We start from the raw sequence: 22,428 nt of genomic DNA, 5'->3' as shown, positions 1-22,428 counted from the left end.
GCTGAGACTTTGGGAAATTGGTCTTCATATTACCATATTCCTCGTCGATCAAGGCAACTGCCATATGATCCATCGAAGTCCTGACATGTCGAAGCCTGAATACTGTTTGGAGATCAATGAGGCAACCAGTTGGTATCACAATACCGAAGCTATACCTCATCTTCAGCTTGTCGTTCGTTATGTCAATGGTAGCAAAAGTGATGCCGCTGCGAAGGAAGTCCATGAGTTCTGGACAATGCTTGTCACTAATGCAACAGAAACAAATTAAAATGGAACAAATGTTACATACTGCTGCAATAAGGAAACATGTTTCACTACAACTAAAGAGAAAATTATCTTTAGGATTCAAATAGAACATATTGCTATCCTATGCAATTTTCATATCCTACGAATTGATCAAGATGCCGTAAATTAACTATGACATATATATATATATATATATATATATATATATATATATTCTCCCACGGTTTTGCAAATATTCAATAAGCTAGACATATTGCATATTGCTATCCAATGGAACCTAGAGAGATCACTATAGCTATCCAATGGAACCTAGAGAGATCACTAGCTATATGCAATTTTCATGACTATGACATATCATATTGCTATCCAATGGAACCTAGAGAGATCACTAGTTATATGCAATTTTCATAACCTTGGACCAAAGAACACCGCATGAAATTGTGTCACTACAACTATGATTTCAATGGATCATATTGAACTAATCAGATTTTTCAGATTGTGGAACACTATTCCAATCAGATTGTGTTCCCTTCAACTAATCAAAATTGTTTCACTACAACTATTTGAAGCGAACCAACTATGATTCCAATGGAACATATTAAACACTAGTCGATTCTAATACGATTTTTCAGATTATGGAACACTATTCCAATCAGATTGTGTTCCCCTTCAACTAATCAAAATTGTTTCACTACAACTATTTGAAGGGAACCAACTATGATTGAAACAAATAAACTTACAATGTCATTAACTTGGATCAAAGAAAGCCTCAAAACTTACCTCGCCCATTGGAAGATCAAGACATGGTGTTTGAAACATAGTTGGATGACGGCAACACCGCGTTGATCGGCCGTGTACTCCAGATCAAGCCCCAAGAACTTCTCATGATCCACTGCGGCTCAAGCCATCGTTCCTTCAACTGTCAAAGAAAACGCGGCACCTCCCTGCTCTCATTCGTGTACACGACATCGAGCTTGGTCTTGCCATGTGCGAGCACCTCTCCAAAGCGAGTTGGCATGGTGGAAGAAGAGAAGGGAAGAAGAGAGGGGAAGAACAGAGAGAGGGGAAGCGAGAGAGGAAGAAGAACAGAGAAATGGCGACGCGACACAGACTTTGCTTCGGTTGTGGTTTTGGGCAGCGGGATGCAAACCGTTTGGGCCTTTAGTCCTGGGTTGAGCCACCAACCGGGACTAAAGGGGGATACCAACGGTTGCCACCACTACGGCAGGCCACGTGTCACACCTTTAGTCCAGGTTTGAGCCACCAACCGGGACTAAAGGGGGATACGAACGGTTTCCACCACCACTGCCCACCGCGTAGCCCTTTAGTCCCGGTTTGGGACACGAACCGGGACTAAAGGCTCCTTACGGGCTCGGACTAAAGCCTCGAGGGAGGCATTGAGAATTGGGGCGACGTGGCCGGGCCTTTAGTCCCGGCCCAGAGGCAGGCCGGGACTAAAGGGTCCCGGCCAAAGGCCCGTTTTCCACTAGTGTTACCAAAAAGACGTTTATAATAATCAGAGATATATAACTTTAAGTTTTCATGACCTATTATGGTACCCTCCTCTTGCTCTAGTTGAGTAATAATTTTCTTTCGATGTTTGCCGTTTGCAATCATGTGGAAGAACTTAGTGTTATCATCCCCATGAGTCACCTTCATCACCTTAGCCCTTAGAGCCCATTTCATCTCCTCCTCTCTCAATAATTTTTGCAATCTGGTCTCAGCATCAATTTTAATATTCCTTTCAGAACTATTTAGGTGCGCAGACTCAGCTTTGATGTCTAGTTCATCAATCAGATTCCTAAGTCTTTCTTTTTCTTTCTTATAAATACCACTCAGATTTTTCGCCCATCCTCTAAGGAATTGGCATAAATGTCTGATCTTGTTTTGCCAAATTTCCATACTATTGGATCCACCTAAATCTCTAGACCACTCATTGGAAATTAGATCCATGAAACCTTCTCTTTCAAACCAACTTAGTTCGAAAGAGAAGACATTCTTGTTACTCCTATGATTGGCCTCCCCTGAGTTGACCAGCAGAGGTGTGTGGTCTGAGATAGCCCTATGAAGAGCTTTGACGGTGACTAATGGGAATTTATATTCCCAATCGACATAAGTAAGCACACAATCCAACTTCTCATATGTTGGAACCGGTAGTGAATTAGCCCATGTGTATTGTCTACCAGAAAGCTCAATCTCTCTTAAATTAAGGCTTTCAATAATCATATTGAACATCATTGACCATCTTGTGTCAAAATTATCTTTTTTTTTCGTTCTGTCGTCGAATCATATTAAAATCTCCCCCACCATAATTGGTAATGTTTCATCTCCACAGATTCTCACTAAATCTGCCAGGAAATCAGATTTAAGCTCTGATTGGGCCGCCCCATATACAGCCACTAAAGCCCACTTAAAACCGTCAACTTTCGACCTTACACGAAATTTGACTGTGAATTCACCATACACTACACTCATAACCTCTAAAGTCTGGCACTTAACCCCAAGTAAGATCCCACCGGATCTTTCCCTTGGTGCTAAACAATGCCAATCAAAAATAGACCCTCCTGATAGGTTATTTAGGAACTAAGGCGTGAAATTATCTCTACCAGTTTCATGTATTGCCATGAAGTCCAGACTATATTGTATCGATGTTTCTCTAAGGAACCTACTTTTAGCCAAGTCCTCAAGACCTCTGCTATTCCAAAAGATTCCTTTCATAGGTCATCATGAATTTTTTTTCTTATGTTTAACTCTCGCACTCCTTCTAACTGCTGATTCAGGATAAACCTTCCTTTTCCAAGGTCTCCTAGTTTTTTCCTGAGTAAGATTTAAATCATTGTGGCTACTCATAGGTTGTGAATGACAATCCGCATTTGGAGTGGCCATATACCCCTCCAAACCCATATCATCCACATCGTCTACATCCCCTTCCGTATGTAGAATGTTATCACATACTGTTTGTATCTCTGCAACTTCTAAATCAGTAATATCTGAATCATTCATAGGTTTAACTGCTACCAGATTTTCCATAAACTCTATGGTTCTATCAACTTCTAAATCAAGAATATCATTGATGGATTTATCTATAGTTTCACTAGAAGCACCCAAGGAAATACCTATGTCGCTAGCATTATTCATGATCTCAAAGTCGGAAAAATTTAAAATAGTAGCCGTCTGGTCAATAGACAAACCTGTCGATTTTTCAGCATCTCGTAATTTAGCAGCCCGAATAGCACGTCCCATGGTCATGTCATCAGCATCACGCTTCTCCTGAATACGCTGACTGTACCGTCTATCAACAGAGGTAGGATCTGGGATCCCACCAAAAGAAACTACATCATCAACTGTAATCTCCTTGTGAGTATCCCTGTTGGAAGCATGAAGATCAGTGTGAGCCGTTGGCTGCACCATTGCGGCCTCAGGAGAAACAGCAGCAATAGGAGACCACCTTGTCTCCTGCACGGTTTCTCCCCTAGGCCGAGAGGAATCACCCACAACTGGTGATGAAGGAGTGAAAGGAGGCGTGTCATGTTCTCCTGTGTCTGCACATGCACAGTCTCGGCCTTCCTAGCCGACTGTACTGCGGAAGCTGATCGTCTCCGCACATGTCCATGCTTCTGTGGAGATAAAATCAGATTCGAAGTGGAAGCAGAACGTTGGATTGGAACATAAGGGGCTGCCTCAGCCCTCTCATCCTCCTGTCCAGAAACAGTCTCAAAATTGTGTGATGCGTCGAAGGACCCAAAGGAAAGTGTAGCCATGGGTGCCTTAGATGTAGAAAGTGCACCTCCAATAAGAGGCGGATTCTCCTTATTAGAGGAGGGAGCAGAGTTAGTATTGTCTTTTGACTGTTTAGAATGCCGATCATCAGGATCGCCATGATCCTTGTCCCTATCATCTCCATCAACCATATGAATATCGGCACCATTTGGCTCCTTTTGTGACACCGTCTCGACCTCCACATCCAGATCATAGTGCACATCATCATAACACACTCCACATCCAGATCATAGTGCACATCATCATAACACCAGGGAGCAAAATTGGGTATTTGCTCTACATCAAGCACCATCACAAGCAATCTGGCAATCCCCCTTTTGCGTGTGAAAGGCATGTCGACTTTCTCATTCTTCCCAATCAACGATCCTAGGCTCCAGACAATGAGGAAGTCGTTCAGCAAAATCTCTGGAATGCCTGAGAACCTAATCCAAACCTTCTGCAACCTAGATCCCTGCGGTGCTGGTTTAATGCATTCCTCAAACTCAAGCAAACACTTGCTGCCACTAACCTTACTGACCCCAAAGGTGAGTAGCCGTTGAAGATCCTCTCTTCTAGGAAACTCAACCTGGAAAGTATTTTGGTCTACTATGATTGGTTCCCAACTGTAAGTCTCGGAAACCAGCCTTCTCATCTGTTGAGATATTTGCTCCGCAGTCAAATCACCATTTGTGACTTTGACAAGCCCAGTCCTAGTACTCTCAAGACGTGGTGGAGGAAGAACCGAAGTAGATCGTGGTGTCTCAAAAAACATAAGCTTGTTGTGACAAACACCATATATGTTCATGACTGACTTAGTAGCTGAAAGCAATGGGCACGCCGTGTCAATATGACCGGGCTTCTGACAGATGTCACAAAGAACCGTGGTGCAATCCATAACAAAGTGGCCGGGAACCCCACATCTATAGCATGTCAGTTTTTTTTTGCGAGCCGCCTTATTGGCTCGCGCCACTTCTCTGTCCTCTGCTGTTTTGGTAGGTGTAACCTGCGCGGGCACGGCGGTAGCGTTTTCACCGACCGCGTGATTAACCTCTTTCCACATTGGTCCAGAATTATTTCGACCGAAGTTGCGTACTCCACCGCAACCTCTCTGTCGATAGTTTGCTCCTCGAGCCCCCTCCACAAAGACACCGTCAGGAGGGTTAAAAGTCCGATGCCAGTGATTACCCCCTGTATTCCAGTTCGATCTACCCCCACCTGAACCAGCAGAAGAGTCGTACCACTGATTTCCTCTGAAACCTTGGTAACCACCACCACCAGGACGCTGGTGTCTACCAGGAGCACCACGTCCGGCGCTGGGAAGACCTCGACCGTGTACTGCAGAGGCCGGCCCCCGCTGCTGTACTGCCTCCCGCGAGGTATCATCAGCTGCAGCCGGAGCCACCGCAACGACAGGAGCATTCGATGGCGGTGTCGCCCCTGTCATCGTCGGCCCTTGTGCCACGGGAACTTGATCAGCAGCCATGGCAAACACAGAGATTCGTTTCGCCCTATAGTTACGCGATGGGAAGCCGGGCTGGGGATGTCTCTTCGTACGAGAATCACCCACGCCAGGAAACAATATAGAGAGATCTCGATCTCTGACGCCAGAGACCGATTCAGAACCGAACTCATTACGTAAAAGATTCGACTCGTGATCAGGCTGGACTTCTAATTGACGCTGGGCCATGTACCCAGATTCATCTATCCCAGCCGGCTCCAAAATAGACCCGCTCTGGCCAAGTATTTCTCTCAGGCGCACCTCCCTCGCCTCTCGGACCCCACGATCCGGTCTGGCCGAGGTTGGGCACGGCTGCCGTTGTTCCGTCGTTGACCGCCGGCGCCTCTGCTTGAATGGAACTTGTTTTCAAGAATCGATAAAATCCGCTAGAGTTAGTGCCGGTAGACGTACCTTGGGTATTGGACCCTTCCATGGTTTTATGGCTTTGCCGAAGTTCGCCGGTGAACCACTCGCCGGAGCACCTCCACCCTGTCTTCAACGTTGTCTTGTAACCCATTCCAGGCTTCGTCGGCCGCTGGAACGAGCCCGTCGATATTGTTTGCAACCTGCTCCTCTGAATATCCGCCCAGAATGGATTTGCATACGAGGTCCGAAGGCGTTGGAGAGGACACAGGCGTATGAGAGTCGTCTTCGTCGATCCGTTCTTCATCTGCTAGGGCCCAGAACCGACCTCCGACGTGGCCGACCGCAGCATTGACCGGCGGCGAGGCCATCTCATGGCCTCCCCTCGTCGCCCCCAGATCGCCCCTCCCTGTTTTGCGGAGTAGTTGTTTTCTTAAAAAATCCCCAGATCAGAAGAACCTGCTTGGGAGGTGAGGTTTCGAAAGTGTCTATAAGGGCGTGCTTCGCAAGCCGGACATGGAGGTCGCAGTTAAGAGAATGTCACATAATTCAAGGCAAGGGGTTAAGGAGCTCATCGCCGAGGTGGTGAGCGTACGTTGGTCGTCTTCGACATCGAAATATCACGCAATTGTTGGGCTACTGCAGGCGTAAGGGTGAACTTCTCTTGGTTTATGATTACATGGAAAATGGTAGTCTCGACAAGTACCTATACAATAAAAAAAGCCCAGTTCTGGACTGGCCTCAAAGGTACTGGATCATCAAAGGTGTGGCCTCGAGCTTGTTGTATCTGCATGAGAAATGGGAGCAGGTCGTTATCCACAGAGATATAAAGGCAAGCAATGTGCTATTGGATAGTAGATGAATGGACGGTTGGGCTTTTTTGGTCTTGCAAAGATATATGACCATGAAACCGTCGCTGCAGCTACCCACCTGGCTGGCACCATTGGATATCTGACACCAGAACTTGTGCACACAGGGAGGCCAACACCCTTCACCGATGTATATGCATTTGGCATGTTTCCCAATTAATGAGGTCACATGTGGACGTAGGCCAATCTTCACCAGCGAGGAAAAAATCGGGTATTGCTGGTACAGTGGGTGCTTGAGCACCACCGGAATGGCTCAATCCTCGACACGCACTACATGAATCAGCTATTTTGCCTACAGGTATAATCTTTGCCGTCAGCAAATCCTCGGGGTTAAACGGAAAACGGTTACTTTGCCGTCATGGGCAGACGACAAAAAAAATACTATCGTTAAAAATAATAAAAAGTAGACGGCAAAAAAATACACACGGCAAAATAAAGTTTTGCCGTCAATTATTTGGCCAGATGACGGCAAAGGTAGCATTTTTGCCGTCTTCTTACGCACGGGCTGACGGCAAAAGTTTGTGCACGTCTGCGTTTAACGGGTCTAAACGGACACATGATTTGCTGTCTTTTATTTGGGCCAGCTGACGGCAACCAGTGAAAAAGATAAAACTTTGTCGTCTCGTGCTCTACTCCGAAGACGGCAACGAGTGAAAAAAAAACCAGCGACCCCAGCCCAGATCGAAAACTGCTCCCGCACCTCACCTCTCGTGACACCCCTCAAAAAAAACTCACATCTCGGGACTTATTCTCTCGCACACAGGTTCCACCACTGGAGGTCACCACCGCCGGCGTCCCTTGTCGCCGCCACTGGACTCCCCGGCGGTCGCCACCTCCGGCCTCCCTAATGGCCGCCGCCGACGTTCTCCGCTCCCTTCCCGCCCCACCGTGAGTGAGGGGACCGGCCAGTTCGCGCCTCCCCGCCGGTCGCAACCCGGCCCTCTCCTCCCCGCCGGTCGCAGCCCGGCCCTCTCCTCTCCTCTCCAGTCGCCGCGAGCCTCCCTGTCGCCGCCGGTGACCTCCCCGGCTGCCGCCGCCTCCCTGCCAGTCGTCCCACCGTCGGTCACCGGTCGTCGTGCCCCCAAGGATCCAGGCCGGGGCTGCGGTCTCCCTATTATCACGTTGCAGGTCAGTCCAGTCTAGTTGGATTCTCGCGTTGTTATTTTCATAGAAAGAAAGTGCGTCTTTTTTTGAGAAAGAGAGAGAGCATGGTGTACTGGTGCGTGCGATACTGATCGACTGGGATGGGCTTCATCGTTTTGTCAGTCCCCGCTTAGAGAACGGTGCCTAGCAGCAGGAACTCATGGACCTGAATAACATGTACAAAATCTGACGATCGACTAGTCCCACTCGTTTTTCTTCGCGCTCTCTTTTTCTAGCGCACGCTTGACTCTAGCTAAGCCATCGACAGCGCATGCGTACCTGTACAAATCACTTTGCCCAAAATCAAGGTAGGGCGGGCGCCCTGCCTCGCCCTACCGGAGGCTCCGCCTGTGAGGTCAATGGAAGGGAAAACATAGGTTTAGTGTTCTTCTACACCTGCATGTTGAGAGAATGCAGTAGGAAATCAGACCACATAGGAAAACATAGGTGCTATTCAGGTCAATGCAGTAGGAAAACATAGGTGATATTCGCCTCCATGCTCAGGTGCTATCCATCACATGAAAAAATATCCCACTTCATCGGACATTCTGTTTATTGATGTGGCTTGGACAAATCACTTCATCGGAACCAGAATGTCAACATCATTTCCGTTGGTTTTCTGCCAAGTATTCTGCAATCTTTAATTGATGGCCAACACCTGAATCATCAAATATAGAAACTAAGTATACACTCCTCTTCATATTTCCTTGTGAATGTCCCATGCTACCGAATTCATGTGATACAAATAGTTTGGCGTTCCTAAATGGTGGTGCTTATTTTCTAAATGGTGGTGCTTATTTTAACATTGGAAGACATGACACTTCAAATTGTGTCGTATTACTCTAAAGTACTTACACAATTTGTATACATGATAGTAGATGATTCTGAACAATTCTAAAGTTAGGTTTGAGATGGCCTGGCACTAAATTTGTTAAGGTTCCTTTGAACAGGGCCACCTTTTCTTCTCAATTACATCAACTTTTTAACAGATTTTGTTTTACTTTCTTTTTCTAGGAACCTTAACAGAACATATTATTTTGTGGGTTCTTTTTTCTTACTTATTTTCTTTAGGTTAGATGTTGAACTGCAAGATGATGTTGTTGATGTTGTTTATTAGATTGTTGTGTTAGTGCTGATGTTGGTTGTGCCGGTGCTTTTCATGTGCATGGATCTTCTCTTCGTCTTGAGGAGCACCGTCGGTCCCGTTGTCGTTGCCCTCATAGTTTGACTTCCGCCTCTACAGTCTAGGTGTGAGCTCGACTATCATCTCCCCCCTTCCCTATTTGCTCTGTTACGTCGTCATCTGATGCATCTAGAGTTTTCTATCATATCAAGTCTCGTAACCTAGGCGTCTCCCGTTCAAAAGGGCAGCACCTATAAATATGCATGTCTTTGCATATTTATAACCGCCATCCTTTCGAATTGTCCACGTTATCCATGGACAGCCCGAGTACGTGTAGATTGGGTTACGTTTCCCGTGCTCTCTACTTCCGTTGGAGGCAAATTTCGTCAGCACCACCCCGTTGTTCTCCGGGTACACATTCTCTTGGCTTGTTGTCGAGACGTGTACCAGGAGAACAGCGGGGTGCTGCTGCTGAAATTTTGCCTTGGACCGGAGTAGAGCACGGGGAACGAACCCAATCTACACGTACTCGGGTGGGATTAGGACCCATATTTACCTATTAGAGATAGGATTGAATCCATGAATGCTCGTTTCCCTTTTGTATGATAAAAAATAAAACTATGGCGTAAATAATATGACAAAAGCAATTAGTTATGTATCTACATGTAATTACATTATATCTAACTTGATGAATCTGAACAAAATACCCGTATTGTTAGTGCAAGTAGCGCTATGGATGATCGTGAGTGGATGTACACTGGCCACCCTAGTCAGGTTGGCATGACCGCTGAGTGGGTTGACAAGACCAATAAATTCATAGAGGCAACATTTGCTAGTGGCAAGAGAAAAATTTGGTGTCCCTGCTTGCAGTGCAAAAACTATAAAGAACAGACAAAGAAGATGATGTCTTTACATCTGCAGAAGCATGGGTTTAAGCCTGGGTATAAACGGTGGACCTTTCACGGCGAGATTGAACGTAGCAGAGAGGAGGTCGTTCGTCGGCACACCGACGATGACAGTACCGGGATCGATGTCATGGTAGCTGACTTCAACGATGCACGTGATGCGGGATCAGATGAAGAACCAGAGGAGTCCGCGAGGGCATTCTTAGAAATGTTGAATTCGTCACAACAACCTCTTCACGACTACACAGATCAATGCCAGTTGGATGCCATCGGACAAGCAATGTCTATGAAGACCCAGTTCAACATGAGCAGAGATAACTTTGATTCAATGATGACCTCTTGGGGCCGCTCTCTCCCTGAAGGGCACAAACTGCCTAAAAGTTGGTACGAAGCGAAGAAAACCCTACGTGCACTTAAGATGCCGTATGAGCAGATACACGCTTGCCCAAACGGATGTATCTTATTTACGAAAGAGTATGCAGACGACAAATACTGTGTCAAGTGCGGCTCCTATAGCTATACCGAGAGAGTCCTCCCTGATGGTACGAAGAAGCATACCAAATTCCCCGCAAATGTTCTTCGGTATCTTCCAATCCTGCCAAGACTTCAACGCATTTACTTGAACGAAGATACGACCTTACAGATGGTATGGCACAAATATGGGATAAGACGCGACAAGGATGATCATGGGAGACCAATGTTGATACATCCGTCTTGTGCCCAAGCATGGAAGAATTTCGATCGATTACATCCTGAGAAAGCAAAAGAGGCAAGGAATCCACGAGTCGCCATCGGACTCGATGGGTTCAATCCGTTTGGTTTTGTCTCAAAGGCATATAGTTGTTGGCCTGTGTTTGTTGTTCCCCTCAACCTCCCCCCAGGCGTCCTAATGCAACGCAAGCACATATTCCTATCATTGATAATTCCAGGGCCCAAGTATCCGGGAAAGAATATAAATGTGTACCTCCAACCACTGATAGATGAGTTGAAACAAGCTTGGGTGAATGGGATACAGACGACATACGACGCTGCTAGCAAGAAGAACTTCAATATGCATGTTTGGTACCTGTACTCAATGCATGACCTACCGGCGTTTTCACTTTTCATGGGGTGGTCTGTGCATGGGAGGTTCCCATGCCCTAGATGCAAGGCAAACCTTCAGTGTCGTTGGCTGCAACATGGTCGCAAGTATTCTTGCTTTGATTTTCAAAGATAACATTTGTTGCCCGACCATCCATTCAGGCAAGACAAGAAGAACTTCATGAAAGGTGAAGTTGTCGAACACTCGGCACCACCTGAGATGACGGGTGAACAGATTCGTAATCAACTAGATGCTCTCGAGCCTGATCCCATCCATCCAGGGTATTTCTTGGGATATAATGAAGAACATGTCTCGACTCATAGGCCATGCTTCTGGGATCTCCCCTACTTCCATCAGCTCGAGCTTCCACATAACATTGATGTAATGCACACTGAAAAGAATATCGCCGAGGCCATTTTTGGCACATTGTTCAACATTTCTGAGAAGACGAAGGACAATACTAAGGCTAGACTAGATGTGATGCAGCTATGTGATAGACCCGAACAAAACTTGCGGCAACGCATGGACCGGAAGAAATGGACGACGCCACGGGCTAGGTTTGTTCTTACAAGGGAACAAAAGAAGGAGATAGTCATGTGGTTCAAAACTTTGGTGTTCCCTGATGGGTATGCAGCGAATCTAATGAGGGCAGTGAATCTTGATAAATTGAAGCTCAACGGGTTGAAGAGTCATGATTGGCACATATGGCTTGAGCGATTAATGCCGGTGATGATTCGAGGCTATATCCCTAAGGATGATTGCGAAGTATTGGCAGAGCTTAGCTATTTCTTCCATGTTCTTTGTGCTAAAGAAGTATCTCCTACTGTGTTAGATGACATGGAAAAACGGGCACCCGAGTTGCTCTGCAAGCTAGAGAAGATATTTACACCAGGCTTCTTTAATCCGATGGAACATATGATTTTACACCTCCCATCTGAGGCAGGATTGGGTGGCCCTCTGCAGAACCGTTGGTGCTATGGACTTGAGAGAATGCAAAAGACTCTTCGAGCTAAATGTAGAAATAAATGTAGAATTGAAGCATCCATAGCCGAGGCATTCTTGGCGGAAGAGGTGACAAACTTCACGACATCACGCTATGGGGCCAATATTCCAAGCTTGCATAATGCGAAGTCTCGTTACAATACCGGCGACCCCAAACATGAATCCACTCTCAGCCTCTTCAAAGGGCAACTTAGACATGTGGGTGCTTCTAGTTCAAAGAATCTGGATGTGAAAGAGTGGAGCTTGCTTGCGTTGTATGTCCTCACCAACTTAAAAGAAGTGCAGCCATACATTGAGTAAGTGATTGGTACATCATGTAACACTTACTCATATGTTTGTGTCTAACTCCGCTCATTTCTCATTGCTCAGTGATTTCGTTGCTCAATTCTCTAATGAAGGGGTCGAACGTGATTCACTCGAAGAGTATGAGCTTCTTGCTGGCAACGAAGACGACAATTACGGTTTCATTTCTTGGTTCAAAGGAAAGGTATATATACTTCTTATTATGGAAGAACCTAAGTTGGTATTACGTGCGACTAATTCACCGATCCTTCTCTCTTAAACTTGTAGGGCACGTCAATATTGTACAACGAGTTGAAACAAGTTGCTAATGGCTTTGACTATAAGGTCGGTACGTTCGAGAGATACAACATCAATGGATATCACTTCCGCACACATGAGATCGAGGAACGTCGGCCGTTCTAAAATCAAGAAACACAGGAGTGTCGGCTATTTGCAATGGAGTTGAGTATTATGGAAGACTTGATGAAATATATCAAGAATAGTTAATAAAGGAGAAAACATATAAGTAACTAATTGTTTTTCTCATATATCATGTCATTGTTAATATCATGTCATTGTTTTTCTCATATATCATGTCATTGTTAATATCATGTCATTGTTAATATCATGTCATTGTTAATATCATGTCATTGTTTTTCTCATATATGATAAACATGAATAGCTATCCCTAAATATTAATAAAGGAGAAAACATATAAGTAACTAATGTGTGTGCAGAAATGGCTTGATTATGTGCAACCTATAATTTTTAGAAGGGTTGATTATTTCTGCTATTTGTTTCACCTGCAACGATCAGTCGAAACAGATTCAGCAAATCATGTCTTCACATGGCATATAGTCATGCAGAGACCCACTTGCATTTTAGCCGAAATATCTAAAACTTTCAAGATAGCACATAGTCTATATTATCTTCCTGCAGTACAATAATATTGTAATGAGAAAAGCAAAACAGATAGCACATAGTCAGAAAAAACACCAGGCCCTCATCAGAATGGAATTTAGCTAATTTCAGCAACTTCTCCTTACCAAAACGACGGAATAAAATACTAGGGCTCAAAGCAGATATGCATGGAAGCAACTTGGAATTTACCTCATTAGCATCATCATCATACCAATCTAGACTGAATCTCCTCTTCTTCTTCTTCCCAGTAGCAGCCTGCTATGTCTGCAAACAAGTATTAGTACTCTATTCTCAAATCCTAGAAAATGACCTACTCGTAGTGTGTCACATTAATCCTAACAAACTTGATTAGAACAAAATACATGCTCATAAAAGTAGCAGTACTATACTATCACGAATTCCATATGTGCATTTGATATGGCATGAACCAGAACCAGAACCAGAAATTCAGAAGAAACAAATTCATAGCATGAGATGAATGGATCAGTTCATGAAGAACAAACCTAGTTTCAGAGTTGGGGATGAAGAATTGACGGGTGAGACTCATGCAGACCTATAGTGTTGAGTAGGGGAGCGACCAGTGTCCAGCGACGTTGGTAGCCTAGCCGGCCGCCGGCGGCGGCGGTGCAACAGCGGACCCGGGCACATGGTGGACTGTGCGGAGCAATGTAGGTCGAGCGTCACAGCAGGCGGAGGCCGAGGGGACGATGTTGTTTCGTTTCCCATTTAATCGCTCTCATTTAATCAGTCGATTTTATTTTAATTACTGGAAAATTGCTCCTTGACGCATGCATTGTCTTCTTTCTCTTTTTTGGGTTTTGCAAGGGAGTGGGGGCACCAGGCCAAGGCCGACCGGGGGGCATGCTGGGGGAGTACTAGACATGTAAGGCAGGATTAGAAATTGAGTGGGGTCCTGGGCCCCCACTCACTTGAACGTGCGTCCGCCCTTGTGTTTAGGGAAAAAATATTATGTGTAAATATTGTCCAGAGTTACCTTCTACAGCTTTTTCCCATGTTCTTTTCCAACAATATACCATGCGCAACAGTAATAATGAAGTAAGAATATATATTTCTCTTTAATTAATGCTTCTAGTACTTACCTATTGATGAAAAACATTTGTTTGTATATATAGTTCAATAACAACATTAAGCACTTCAATAGAAAAGAAAGAAAAGAATAAACAAATCAAATGTCTCCTTCGATTTCATTGGTACCTTGTATGCGTCCAGTTTTATAAACTCATGCATGGACAAAATGATGTAAAAAATGGAACCTATCACTTTGTTTTATGCAATTTGACATGCTCATTCTAGACTATTGAGTCATGGCTCGATGAATTGTGAGTACAACGACAACTGCACAGATTAGGACACTTGAAAAATACTTGATAATCAGGCGAATTTCTGAAGGAGAATGATCATGTGCATATACTACTTTTCGTCTTCAGGTTTTTTATATATTAGATTTTATATCATGGATATATGGTGCCACAAATCCATCTCCTTCAAGACTCCGTTCAGTATTATCATCACCACACAGATTTTAAATGGATCCCACTTCCTTGTGGTGAATGATAGATGCCACGATGAAAGATCAATTGATTACAACAATCAATAATAACGTATTGGCGCTGGAGCGTCCTAGCCTACTGATCACATTTCACCTGTGTACACATATATGCATGCATCAATGACGTGGATGATGGTTATATATAGTATGGACATGGATCTGAGCCAATTGTCTGCAGTTGAAGCCGCTTATATGCTCTCCCAGCTAGTATTGCATATAAATGTTCAAAATCATTATCAATCTATTCCTACTTGTAATGAAACATGTCCGATCACCATGTAGTTGTCAGTTATGTTTTTTATTTGTGAGTCTCCCTGCTTGAAGATTTTCTATGTGTTCCTCAAATTTTATTGTGTGCCAAGAACTGGATGATCTTTATTTATTGTGTGCCAAAATCTGACATATGTGCATGACTTCATCTTGTAGGTTGTCATACGGATGTTCTTTGGACTACGATATTGACATGAAGACATTTATCGTAATGCCAAATTTTATGTAGTAATGTCAAATATTATGACATGAATTATATATATAAAGTTATATATATGATGTATATCTTTACTATTAAAGCAGGATCGAACGTCGTGATGGTTCAACCTACCGATGGTTCGACCTCCCACCAATCCCACCTCCCCACTTAAAGAAATCGACAGCGATCCCATCTCGTAAAAACCAAAAACAGAAACAGCTGCGTCCCACGAACCCGTCTTCTCCCAACCTGCTCGATCTTGATCCCCTCCATCTCGTGAGTCGTGACGCACCCACGATCTCCCCTCTCTTCTGCACGATCTAGCCATGCGCACGGGGAGGGTGGTCAACAAGTGCCAGCGGAGGTGAGAGGTGCTCATGGCGATCTCCACCACCAGAAACCCCGATCTCCGGCAATGTCGCTCCACCAGCGGCCGCACCAGAAGCCGCTGGGCGCCGACTCCCTCCCCATCTCCACTGGCCCCGCCAACGCCGCCCCACCCTGCCCCCTGCCCCTCCTCACGCTCCCCTACCTTTTCTCCCTTCTTGCGCTCCTCCTCCTACTCGCCCTCCTCTTCCCCTGGGGGCCGCCCCGCCACTCCGCGCCGGCTTCCCCGTGGCGCTCCTACACGCTCCAAGACGCCGCGGCCTTCGCCGCGGCCTCCGGCAACGGCACCATCATCCTCGCCACCGTCTTCGGGCCATACCTCCCCTTCCTCTCCAACTGGCTCATCAGCGTCCGCCGCGCCGGCCGCGCTAACTAGGTGCTCGTCATCGCCAAAGACTACGAGACCCTCGAGCGCATCAATGCCGCATGGCCCGGCCACGCTGTCCTCGTGCCCCCCGTGCCCGACGCCCAGGCAGCTCACAAGTTCGGGTCGCAGGTGTGGAGAAATCTCGGTCACCCCCACACCCAAGCTGTTCGATGAAATGTCCATGTGCGTGACTGTGCCTGCTCTTGTGTGCAGGGGTTCTTTAACTTCACCTCGCGGCGGCCGCGACCCTCGAGCGCATCAATGCCGCATGGCCCGGCCACGCTGTCCTCGTGCCCCCCGCGCCCGACGCCCAGGCAGCTCACAAGTTCGGGTCGCAGGTGTGGAGAAATCTCGGTCACCCCCACACCCAAGCTGTTCGATGAAATGTCCATGTGCGTGACTGTGCCTGCTCTTGTGTGCAGGGGTTCTTTAACTTCACCTCGCGGCGGCCGCGACCCTCGAGCGCATCAATGCCGCATGGCCCGGCCACGCTGTCCTCGTGCCCCCCGCGCCCGACGCCCAGGCAGCTCACAAGTTCGGGTCGCAGGTGTGGAGAAATCTCGGTCACCCCCACACCCAAGCTGTTCGATGAAATGTCCATGTGCGTGACTGTGCCTGCTCTTGTGTGCAGGGGTTCTTTAACTTCACCTCGCGGCGGCCGCGACACCTGCTGCAGATTCTCGAGCTGGGGTACAGCGTCATGTACAATGACGTCGACATGGTGTGGCTTGCCGACCCGTTTCCATATCTCGTCGGCAATCACGACGTCTACTTCATGGACGATATGACTCAAGTACGTACATTTGTTGTGTTTGTCGCTGGGGCAGTTGGAAGAGTGTTTGATGTTGTGGGGATTGTCGGTGCAGGTGAAGCCACTAAATCATTCACATGCGCTGCCGCCGCCAGGTAAGAAGGGGCGGCCATACATTTGCAGCTGTATGATCTTCCTGCAGCCAACAGAAGGGTCAAAGCTGTTGACGAGGAAGTGGATTGAGGAGCTCAAGGAACAACCCTGGTCGAAGAAAGTGAAATCAAATGATCAGCCAGCATTCAACTGGGCTTTACTAAAGACTACCGGGCAGGTTAGGCAGGCGCATCTAAATCTTGTGTGTAGCATGCAAATATTAAATTTGAACTTTGTTTTGTTGCATTTGGTTGAACTGGTCGTATGCATTTGTTTATTTGCTTGAACAAATTAGTGGCACATGGTTCTGGTTAATAGGTTCAGGGCTGCTTAAAGTGTAAATTGATTTTCATGTATGCTCTGTAGTCTATGTCAGTTGAAGAACCAAGGAACTCAAATTTTCATATCAACCTGGACCATGCAAAAGGCTTATTTGAACTGTGCACAATCTTCAACAATACTACCCTGTACATTCTTAGAAATAGCGCTGATATTCCAAACTTCTAATATACTCCCTCCATCCCAAAATAAGTGACTCAACTTTGTACTAACTTTGTACTAAAGTTAGTACAAAGTTGAGTCACTTATTTTGGGACAGAGGGAGTATGATTTTATGTGTGTGCTATCAATGTATCATGTGCTAATGTGTTATTTTGGTTTGTCAAACTATCAATATACTATGTGCTGTAAATGGATTTGCCTCTACATGTGCATTGGCAGTTGTTGTGTGTTATCTTATCTTTTTTGCCAATGTTTTTTTCCTTAAGGAAATCGGTAGGGAGAGATTCGCGTCGATGAGGAACATAACGTAGCACCATTAGGTGGAGTCATGTTGAACTTGGGCTTAAGTTCTTTGTGTCTCTAATTGTCCAACCAGGCTCAAGTCCTAGGTCGAACAAACTCCCTAGGCCAGTCATGATTGGTTTAAGTTATGTTTATTGTGCAAGGTCATGTTACTAAGAGAGAAGAGTTTGAGTCAGATACCATGCATAGGATTCGTACCAAATTCACCAAGGCCACGCACACGAGGGAGGTGGCGAACGCACTAGACACATTAGCTTCACAGAGGTGACAGAGTCATGCTTGACTTCTGCTCAAGTTCTAGGTCCATCAAACTCTCTAGGCAAGTAGGTCACAGTTTAAATCTGTATTTTGCAAGGTTAGGATACTAAGAGACAAGAGTTAGTCTGTATTCAGGCCTCTTTTGGTTCATAGGATGTGAATATCACAGGAATAGGAAATTTGAAGGAAAAGAGTTACATGAATCTCAAATACTATGAACAAAAATAGGAAAAGAGATGTCATTTGGTTCACATGATAGGACTTTCTTTATTGAGTGTAGGCTAATGTTTATTTTCCTTTGTAATGTGGAGGATAGGAACCAATCCTACATAGGAATAGAAATCTATCCCTATAAACCAAATAGCTCTAAAGGAAATTTTCCTATAGAATCATATCCTATAGAATTCCTACAAAGTTCCTCCAAACCAAAGGACGCCTCAGACTAGAAGATGAATACGATATAACTAAGGGATTATGATCTTCTGAGATCTAGGGGGATCTGCCGTCTGTCGTGATGGTTCGACCACGGTAGATCTCCTTCGGTAAATTATGAGAAATCCTCTCAGGTTTTTTTTCCTCGTCCGCTGTTTGGAATAAAAGTAAAGTGGAGGGCATCCGAACATGCCTTTAGTCGTGTTGTAGATGTCTTTGGTGTTGATTATGATGTGGCTTCGTTGTGCTCCGTGGTTTATCTCATTAACATTGGCATGAGGTTGATATAGGTGTTGCATGTCTCGTAATAATATGGTGTGTGGCTATTAATCCTACTGATTAGCGTTGTAATGGCTGAAATGCATTGTATTCGGTTTCTTTGTCGTTTTCTTATCTAATGTAATGATATGCATGTGTATATGTATTATAACAAAAAGAAGTGGTTGGACATTGTGTCATAGTACTAGAGGCGGGGAAGAAGGTTGACTGGGTAGGAGAGGGTTTCATTTTGGCCCCATTTGAATTAGACATCGGTTGACACCAGCCATGAAAAATCTGACTGACTTAAATAGTCAGTCCCATTTTTATAGTTTGACCTTGAACTTGTCAATTGTAACTTAATACTATTTGTAAGCCATGTCCAGTCATGTATAAGAATCTTAAACTCTTAACAGTGAACAACAACTTTGTGATACATTTATAATTCTTGTTGACATCAAAGCCGTCTCCTCAACTCACGTGGTCGCCGCCATCAGTCCACCTCATATTCGGTTGTCGTAAGTTCATGAAGGCAGGATGGACCATGGCCCTCATGGGCGGAAGGGATCTTGCCCCATTTATAGGTTCGTTTATGAGGTTTGTGTCCTATACAGAAAATCGAGATGGTGGCGATTGTCTGAAGATGAAATAAGGTTCTCTCCACCTAGCTCATGTCCCCAAATCAGTCAGAAACGGTACGTACCAGAGAAAGAAAAATAAAATAACCCAACGACACCTTCGTCACCACCGATCCCATCCCGCCGCCACCCCCTTCAACCTCCCGCGCGGGCCTTCTTGTCGGCGAGGTGAGGCGAGGCTGTGGGGGCGGTGCGCGGGCACGAGGAGAGGCGAGGCTGTGGGGGCGGTGCGCGGGCATGAGGAGGCGCAGGAGGACGCCTGTCGGCGGTGCTCCGTCGAGGACTTGGCGAGGGCGTGGGGCGTCGCGCGGGCACGAGGAGGCGCATGAGGACGCGGGACGGCGACTCTCCAACGAGGACTTGGCGAGGGCGGCGGCCAGCGACCGCATCTTCCCCAGATCTCCACGAGGGCCATGGCGCCGCCGCCCCTCAATCTCGCCGGATCTGCCCACAATTCCATCCCCCACGCACGTCCCCCCCTTCCCAACTCGCTTCCGCTCTCCCCCCGGCGAGACACCACCGGTTCCCCCTCCAACGCTGCCTCCCTCGTCTTCGGCGACGACGTTGGCCCCCTCCCGACGGATCAGCCCAACCCCAAGGCCCCCACACCTCCACCTCCTCCGCCCCCACCGTTGGACGAGGGAGCCGCGGCGTGGGCCCGACGCGCGGCCGCGCTGTCGCTGCTGGGGCTCACCGGCGCTGTTACCACCGGTTCCCCCTCCAACGCCGCCTCCCTCGTCTCCGGCGACAGATCAGCCCAACCCCAAGGCCCCCACGCCTCCACCTCCTCCGCCCCCGCCGTCGGACGACGGAGCCGAGCGTGGGCCCGAAGCGCGGCCGCGCTGTCGCTGCTGGGGCTCACCGGCGCTGTCACCACCGGTCCCCCCTCCAACGCCGCCTCCCTCGTTTGGTTATAATGTTAATTAGTGGCTCTGGCTATGTGCTGTCTGGGACATTATAGGATGTTAGGATCCGCAAGTATTGAGCGCAGCAACTTTCAATCAGGGTTAGATGGTGCTTGTACCTTTAAATTAAATAGGAAAAAGATCAATCTCTCTACTTTTGATGATTGCTTCTATTGTTTTGTTATTTTCTTACAGCATCTGTGAGATACTCATTTTAATACAGGTGTTATAGACTTTTTTCCAACAACTCATTATGCTAAAAAGGGATCATTTAGATGCAGTTTCTGCTCTCACTCTGCATTTAACCAATTTACTTTTTGTTTTCAGGGTGTTTGAGGGTTCTTATTATGATGTGGATTCAGATGAACTCAGAAACAAATAGCATTGCTGTCAAAATCATAGGATTCTTCATCAAGCAATGCATCAGGATCAGATGATTGGGTCGAACCTGCTGCATATGTTCTCAACTCAACAACTCTTCTGACCAGGGAGCATAGGAATGTTTTGGATGCCTTCCGTCTAATGCAAAGACACCCTAATGTTCAGGTGAATGAGGCCTAACCTATTTTCATATGCTCCGAAACTGCATGTTTGCTTATAACACTAATGTGTTATTGTGCCTCCAAGTTTTGAGGTACTGTCAAATTTCTGAACAGTTCTTCTCTACTTTGCAGAAAATGGTTATGTCCTTGTCATGTGATAGGACTGTATGGGATGTTGTAATGAATAACGAGGCAGTGCAAGAATTTAGGAGATCTTTCCACGATGGTATGTTTACACTGAAATGTTTATGATGAGCAGCTCTGTTTGGCATAAAACAGTATCACATATATCTGCTTACGGCGACATGCACCCGCGGCGGTTTAAACGAGGCCATCAAGGCAGAAATCTATGATCCCTGGAGGGGCGATGCACAGAGTAGGGCAATCCATCGACGACCGACCATCGTGGTATTGAGTATGATGCTCCGTTCCATTCTACGCCCAGGTTCGATTTCTGTTTTATCCCTCCCCTTTCCTTCACCCACATCCGTTGGGTATTAGCATGGTTGGCTGCCACTACTAGATGTCGATATCGCTGTGTGGTACTCTACTGCAGGCAGCCTTCCTTAGGCATCCGTCTCTGCCGCCATGGTATTGGTACGACCGGCTGCCGATATTGTTATGGAAAATCCTTAACAAACTAATTCCACCATTATGTGATTTGCTGACACATCTCATGTTATCGATATTAGTAAAGGGTTTTCTGTTATAAGTTTTACCAGGAGACTAGGCATCTTTTGTTTTCAAAACAATAGACTTGTGCATAGTTAATTTGACTTGAATGAAGCAGGTATTCGGATTCCATCTTTTTATTTGCTTTCATGCACAAAGGCCACTTGATCTTGATAAGCTTCAGAAGATTGCTGTAAAAACTGTACGAGTATGTGAACGTGAGAAATCAAGCTCTCCCATATGAACATTCCTTGTACCATTGGATATGACCCAGCAAGCAATATGATTACCATGCGAATGAAGCGAAAGACAACATTCTTGACATTTGTGTTCATCAATATCTCAAACGCATAAGTATGTCTTAGTTTGTAACAGATAATTATCATTGATCTCTTTATATACATTGTTGATTACATTGCAAATGGACTGAAATTCAATTTTTATATACATGTCTAGTTTTGGCATCGATCTCTTTATATACATTATTTATTATTTTGACGGGTACTACGGCGGGCTTCCACCTGCTTGAGCTATATGCATTATCTTTATATATGTAAAATCAGGAAAGGAAGAAGCCCGTGGCAACGCACGGCTGTTCTACTAGTATATGTAGTAATGCCAAATATTATGACATGGATTATGGATGTTATATATATAATGTATGGATTATGGATGTGTTATATGCTGTATGGATTAAGGATGTTATATATATGATGTATGGATTATGGATGTTATATATGATGTATGGATTATGGATGTTATATATATGATGTATGGATTATGGATGTTATATATATATATATGCTGTATGGATTATGTTATATATATGCTGTATGAATTATGTATATATGTTGTATATATATATATATGTTGTATGAATTATGTCTGTTTTGCTGTCATGTACAGACTAGAAAGACGGCAAAAAATAGACAATATTTTGCTGGCATGTACAGGCTAGGAAGACGGTAAAAAATAGACCATATTTTGTTGTCATGTATAGGTTAGGAAAACGGCAAACAAAATGTCATAT

General features: G+C 45.5%; 2 pseudogenes; both read left to right on the top strand.

Moving 5' to 3' along the window:
* The window catches only part of LOC123424623, a 47,751-nt pseudogene that overhangs the window by 24,678 nt on the left and 645 nt on the right, over positions 1–22,428 (top strand).
* LOC123424624 lies at positions 15,647–21,841 on the top strand (annotated as a pseudogene).

Source organism: Hordeum vulgare, chromosome 2H (assembly GCF_904849725.1).
Source record: "Hordeum vulgare subsp. vulgare chromosome 2H, MorexV3_pseudomolecules_assembly, whole genome shotgun sequence".
Taxonomy (NCBI): Eukaryota; Viridiplantae; Streptophyta; class Magnoliopsida; order Poales; family Poaceae; genus Hordeum; species Hordeum vulgare.
The sequence above is the reverse complement of the archived record's forward strand: the minus strand, read 5'-3'. Positions and strand labels throughout refer to the sequence as shown.